We start from the raw sequence: 6000 nt of genomic DNA on the forward strand, positions 1-6000 counted from the left end.
CTATACTGGATCACTTGCCATCTAGGGAAGGATATGGGAGAGGGAGGAGAAAAAAATTGGAACACAAGGTTTTCCAAGGGTGTTGAATGTTGAAAACTGTCTTTGCATGGATTTGGAAATAAAAAAGCTATTATTTTTTAAAGGTCCTATGTTTAGCTTTGGGGATACGAAGATAGAGATATCACAGATCCTGCCTTTAAGGAGCTTAATACTAAAAGAGGGAAAGGACATATACAGAGAATTATGGTGTGAGGGATTGACATGAGGGAGAGACCCAGGCAAATGAGGAATATGAGGAAGGAGAGATTCCCTTCACCTGGATGAATGAGAAAGTTTCATGGAAGAAGAGGCAACTGAGCTGAGCTACTAAAGGAAGGGGCACCAAGGGGCCAAAAGGAATCTATTACAGGCATGGGAGAGGATCTGAGCAAAGGCACAGATGGGAGTTAGCAAGACAAGATCCAGGATGGGAGAGTAGCCTGGTTTTGCAAAGAAGAAGAAGAAGAAAGAAGAAGGAGGAGAAGGAGAAGGAGGAAGAGGAGGAGAATGAGGAAGAAGAAGAAGAGGAAGAAGAGGGAGAGGAGGAAGAGGAAGAAGAGGAAGAGGAGGAGGAGAAGAGGGAGAAGAAGAGGAGGAGAAAAAGGAGGAGGAGAAGGAGAAGGAGAAGGAGAAGGAGGAGGAAGAGGAGGCGGAGGAGGAGGAGGAGGAGGAGGAGGAGGAGGAGGTGGAGGAGGAGGAGGAGGAGAAGAAGAAGAAGAAGAAGAAGAAGAAGAGAAGAAGAAGAAGAAGAAGAAGAAGAAGAAGAAGAAGAAGAAGAAGAAGAAGAAGAAGAAGAAGAAGAAAAAGAAGAAGAAGAAGAAGAAGAAGAAGAAGAAGAAGAAGAAAGAAGAAGAAGAAAGAAGAAGAAGAAGAAGAAGAAGAAGAAGAAGAAGAAGAGAAGAAGAAGAAGAAGAAGAAGAAGAAGAGCCATGAAGGGAAGTGATTGGAGAATATTGTGAAGGTCAACAGGAGCCTGATTGTTGAGGGCCTTGAATACCAGAACCCAGGGTTTGCCCTTCATTCGGGAAGAGGGCATCACGATGGAGCTGGGTTCAAGTCATAACTCTCGCCATCTGCATGACTTCAGTTTCTTTATTTGTAAAATATTGGGAGCGAGCTACATCCATGAGATCCCATCATCTCAGGAGAACTGGCAGGAAAATAGATGCAAAAGCTCAGCCCACGGGGAAGGGAAAAGATTCTGTGGAACAAGTACCGGCTCTGGACTCTCAGTCCTTCCCTGCCTGAATCATTTAAGTCAGTGGTATGGGGGAAGGGACACAGGAGCTGAGTTCAAATCAAACCCTTTGGTGCTTACCATTGTGTGGCTTGGACACAAGCCTCGGTTTCCCCCTCTGTAAAACGGGGAGAGGAGCTTTGAGATCCCTTCGGCTCCGCTCCAATGGCTAAGCGGGCCTCCCTTCCTCTCCTCCACCAGGACCAAGTTGTACAGCAGCCCCCGGGCTCCCGGTGTCTCTGCAGCAGGCCCGCCCTGAACGGCAGCCAAGACTCTGAACTCCCTCTCCTGCAGCCTCCCCTTGGCTGGGGCCCTGGGCAGCCCGGCACTGGCCAGCCCAGCCAGGATCTCCCAAGGGACCTGAGGCGAACGAGAACAGAGCCGAACGATCGGGGAAATGGCTGAAATGGCTGATGGGAAGCAGCTCAGCCAAGCAGAGGGAGGGCAGAGAAGCAGAGGGGGGGATTTAAGGCTGGGAGGGGCCTGGATGTCAGGGCCAGACGCGGGGCCTGGAACGCTCAACCTCAGGCTAGAGGGGGTCTCAGAAGGGAAAATGCCCGAGCTGGAAGGGGCCTCTCCTTTTACCCCCAAAGAAAGCTGGGACCGAGCAGGGGTGGGATGTGCTCCCACGGCGGCAAAGCAGAGATCCAGCCTCGCCTATTCCGACTGCAAATCCCTAACGTCACCAAAGAAAGAACGGGGGGAAGCCGGTCACTGCAAAGTCCCACAAAGCCCAGGCCTGGATGCTGGACGGGCCGGTGACCTCTTGGGTTCCGCAAGCTCTGGCAAACAGCCTCTGGGCTGGGACCTGGCTGAGCATCAAACTCTTGCATTTAGAAGGGGCCCCAGAGGCCATTAGAGCCCCCCTTCACTCTTCAGATGAGTCCCCAGGATCACCTCTCCCATGCACAGCTCAGTCACTGCTCGGCGCTGGAAGTGCCTCAAGGAGGATTTGAACTTGGGTCTTCAGGACGTCATGTCCAGGCCCTGCCTCCCTGCGACCCTGCCCACCCACCAGATCACGGCCAAGTCCTCGGGCCTGTGTGAGGAGCTGACTGTAAGGCTGACCTCATTTTAACCATTAATAATTAGAGCTCCCACTGATGCGGCGCTCTGAGGTGTGCAAGATGCTCTGCTCACAACAGCCTGGAAATCACAACATGCAAGTTATTATTCCCATTTCACAGATGTAAACACTGAACCTCAAGATAAAACGTCTTGACCAAAGTTCCACGGCTCCTTGTTGGCAGCTCAGACCTCCGGAGCAGATGCTTCATGGGAATTTGTAGGATTTGCCTGAGAAGGGCTTGGTACTGGGTGGGGGAGGGGGGAACCCTTTTCCTTGACTCTTGACACATTTTCTCCTTTGACCTTTTCAAGGTCAATTCTAAACCTCCTACCTCCAAGTAGTCATTCCCAGTCACTGAGTAACCCCTCAGGAGCGAAACCTCACACTTTCTAAACTGGGGACCCCTCAAAGTGGCCTCCAAGGAACCCCAGAATGTCAGCGTGCGAAGGGACCTCTGAGGGTCTCAACTCCAACCTTTACCTAAACACGAGTCTCTTCCGTGACAAATCAGCCATTTGTGTGTTGTCTCCCCAGTAGAAGATAAGTGCTTTATGTACAGGGATCAGTATACAGTAGGTGCTTAATAAATGTCTGTTGCCTTGACTGAGAAGTGCTCATCCAGCCCTTGCTAGTAGCCCTCCAGGGAGGGGGATCCTGTGCCTCCAGTTCCAGCAGCCATTGTTCCTGTTTCTGCCCCCTGGGGTTGCCCCAAATAAACCTGATCCTTTTCCCTGAGAGCCCTTCAGCTCCTCAGGGAGTCTCCCAGATTCTTCTCCAGCTCATCATCCCCAGTTCCTTCAGCCAGTGTTCCATGCTTAACGGCCTCCAGGTCCTCCAGCATCCACCTTGGCTCCCACTGTCCTCAAGGTCAGCCTCCCGCCCACCAACATCCCGTTCCCTTTCCTAAAGGGACCTTAGGCAAAGCCAGGACTTCTGGGAATTTAGCTCCATCCAACAAATATTTATTCGGATGCCTAAGGTGGAAACAAAGATGGCAAAGACCCAACGCTCAAGGGCTTCTGGGCTACCTGGAGCTTGGGCGTGGAGGGAAGTGACAAACCAAAGAAGTATGGGATGAGATGGAAGGGAAGAAGGAGCAGAAGGGAAAACCAGTGCAGGACTTGGGGACATAGAAGAGGAGGGAGGAAGGAAGGAGGAAGGGAGGGAAAAAGGGAGAGAGAGGGAGGGAGGAAGGAAAGGAAGGAAGGGAGGAAGGAAGGAAGGGAAGGAGGGAGGAAGGAAGGGAGGGAGGGAGAGAAAAAGGGAGAGAGAGAGGGAGGGAGGAAGGAAAGAAGGAAGGGAGGGAGGAGGGAAGGAAGGAGGGAGGGAGGAAGGAAGGAAGGAAGGAAGGAAGGGAGGGAGGAAGGAAGGAAGGGAGGGAGGAAGGAGGGAGGGAGGAAGAAGGAAGAAGGAAGGGAAGGAGGGAGGAAGGAAGGAGGGAGGGAGAGAAAAAGGGAGAGAAAGAGGGAGGAAGAAGGAAAGAAGGAAGGGAGGGAGGAGGAAGGAAGGAGGGAGGGAGGAAGGGAGGGAGGGAGAGAGGAAGGAAGGAAGGAAGGAAGGAAGGAAGGAAGGAAGGGATGAAGGAAGGAAGGAAGGAAGGAGGGAGGGAGGGAGGGAGGGAGAGAGGAAGGAAGGAAGGAAGGAAGGGAGGGAGGGAGGGAGGGAGGAAAGAAGGGAGGGAGGGAGGAAGGGAGGGAGGAAGAAGGGAGGGAGGAAGGAAGGAAGGGAAGGAGGAAGGAAGGAAGAAGGAAGGAAGGAAGGAAGGAAGGGAAGGAGGAAGGGAGGGAGGGAGGGAGGGAGGAAGGGAGGGAGGGAGGGAGGAACGGAGAAAAGGAGGGAGAGGATTACTTATTGAGCCCCCGCTATGGGCCAGATTCCCTGCTAAGCACCTTACAAACGGCCTCCTCACAAAACGCTGGAAGGTAGCTACTATTACTGATGCCCGTTGGAGGTTACAGCAGCTAGGGCTCCAATGACTTGCCCAGGAGGACGCAGCTAAGGGGCCTCTGAGATGAGTCTGAGCCCAGCTCTTGCTAATTGTCCCTCCGGCTCTTTCTCCACAAGGCTGGGCCGGGACTTGCGGCAGAACGCGCGGGCCCGCAGAGGGCACAGAACATCGGGATCCCAGCTGCCCGGGCACTTGCCGCCTCCTAGAGGCTTTGGGCTCCAGGACTTTGGTCCTTATGTACCTGTGGGTTCCGGGGCGAGATCCGGGACCACCTGGAGCCGGTTTCTTCCTTGGTAAAGTGACGGAGGGACGCCTAACCTCCAAAAGCAGCTCTCCCTCTTTGATCCTGTGCTCTGGGTTCGAATCCACGCCTGGCCACACATAAGCTTTATGACTCTGGGAAGGTCACTTCTCTCTGGCTCACGGGGAATAGGAAGAACGCGGCCCGCTGGCAGGTCCGGGAAGGGGTTGCAGCGTCTGGGAGGTGCAGGGAGCACCCACTTCCCGGGCCGGGCGAGCAGCTCAGTCTGCACCGAAGGGAAGGGGGACGCGGAGCCGGCCCCGAGAGAGCAGGGCCCGGGGCCCCTGGAGCCGGACAGTGGCAGGTCTCAGGAAGACGATTTTTGCGGCTGGATGGAGCACAGATAGGGGAGGAGGGAGACTTGGGGCCAGCAGGCCGGTCCCACCCAGGGGGCCACAACCCTGCAGGTCATGAGGGCCTGAGACCGGGGCGGGGGGGGGGGGGGGTAGAGGACAAACCAGGTGGGAGAGGGTGGGAAGGGCAGGTTTGAAGTCACTAAAAACAACCCTACTAAGAGCCGCAGCTGGTCAGGGGGCCCCCAGGGGCCGCGGGTGCCAAGAAAGGCCCCAAACCTTCAATCCCGGCCTCGGCAGCTTGTGTCTAACTCGGTCACACGCAGACACAAGCGGGAGACGCCCCCAGGGAGAAGGCCCGAGGCTTGGGAGGAGCCCAAAAGGCTCCCATGGGGGAAATGGACACAGGCAGGGCAGGGGGGATGAGGAGGGAGATCATGCGGGCCTAGGGGAGGGGGAGGGAGGGAAAAGGGGGGAGGGGGGATGGAGGAGGGAGGGATGGGGGGGGGGAGATGGGAGATGGGGCTGGCAAATGGAGGTGCCGGGGTCAGGAGAGGGAACATCTCGTGGGAGAGCAGCAAGGAACCTTTGTGTTGGGCGGCAGTTCTCAGAGGGGGCGGGCGGCCGGACAAGGTGAAGGAGAACCAGACTGGAGGAGGGGGCCAAACAGCGAGGGGAGGGTGGGGAAGGTCTCTGAGGGCCTGTCCCAGGTGTCCGCTGGGTACCACATCATTCAGGGTCGGGTCAGGGCCTCCGAGGGGCCTTCCAGCTCCGGGCTCTGGAGACGCGGGGTCCGGCTCTGCTCCTGACTCCCGCGTCCGAGATCCCTGGGCTTCTGTGCCCACTGGAGCACCCAGGCTTCCCCGGCAGGCCCGGGCTCCGGGGCTACGCTCTCCCGGCCCACAGTTTAGTGCCGGAGTGACTCCCTGCATTCTGCTGGGAGAGAGGGAAACGACACGAGCAGGGAGAACCCGAGGGGCCGAAGGGGAGAGGGCTCAGGTGGGAAGCACATTGGAACCTGCTGGGGCTCCTGGGGAAGCCGGCTGCTGGAACAGGGGGGACAGAGCCTCACCCAGAGCAGGGAGAGGGGCTAAAAGCGCCCCCTTCCTAAGG

The sequence above is a fragment of the Antechinus flavipes genome, chromosome 4 (assembly GCF_016432865.1).
Source record: "Antechinus flavipes isolate AdamAnt ecotype Samford, QLD, Australia chromosome 4, AdamAnt_v2, whole genome shotgun sequence".
In the NCBI taxonomy this organism is placed as follows: Eukaryota; Metazoa; Chordata; class Mammalia; order Dasyuromorphia; family Dasyuridae; genus Antechinus; species Antechinus flavipes.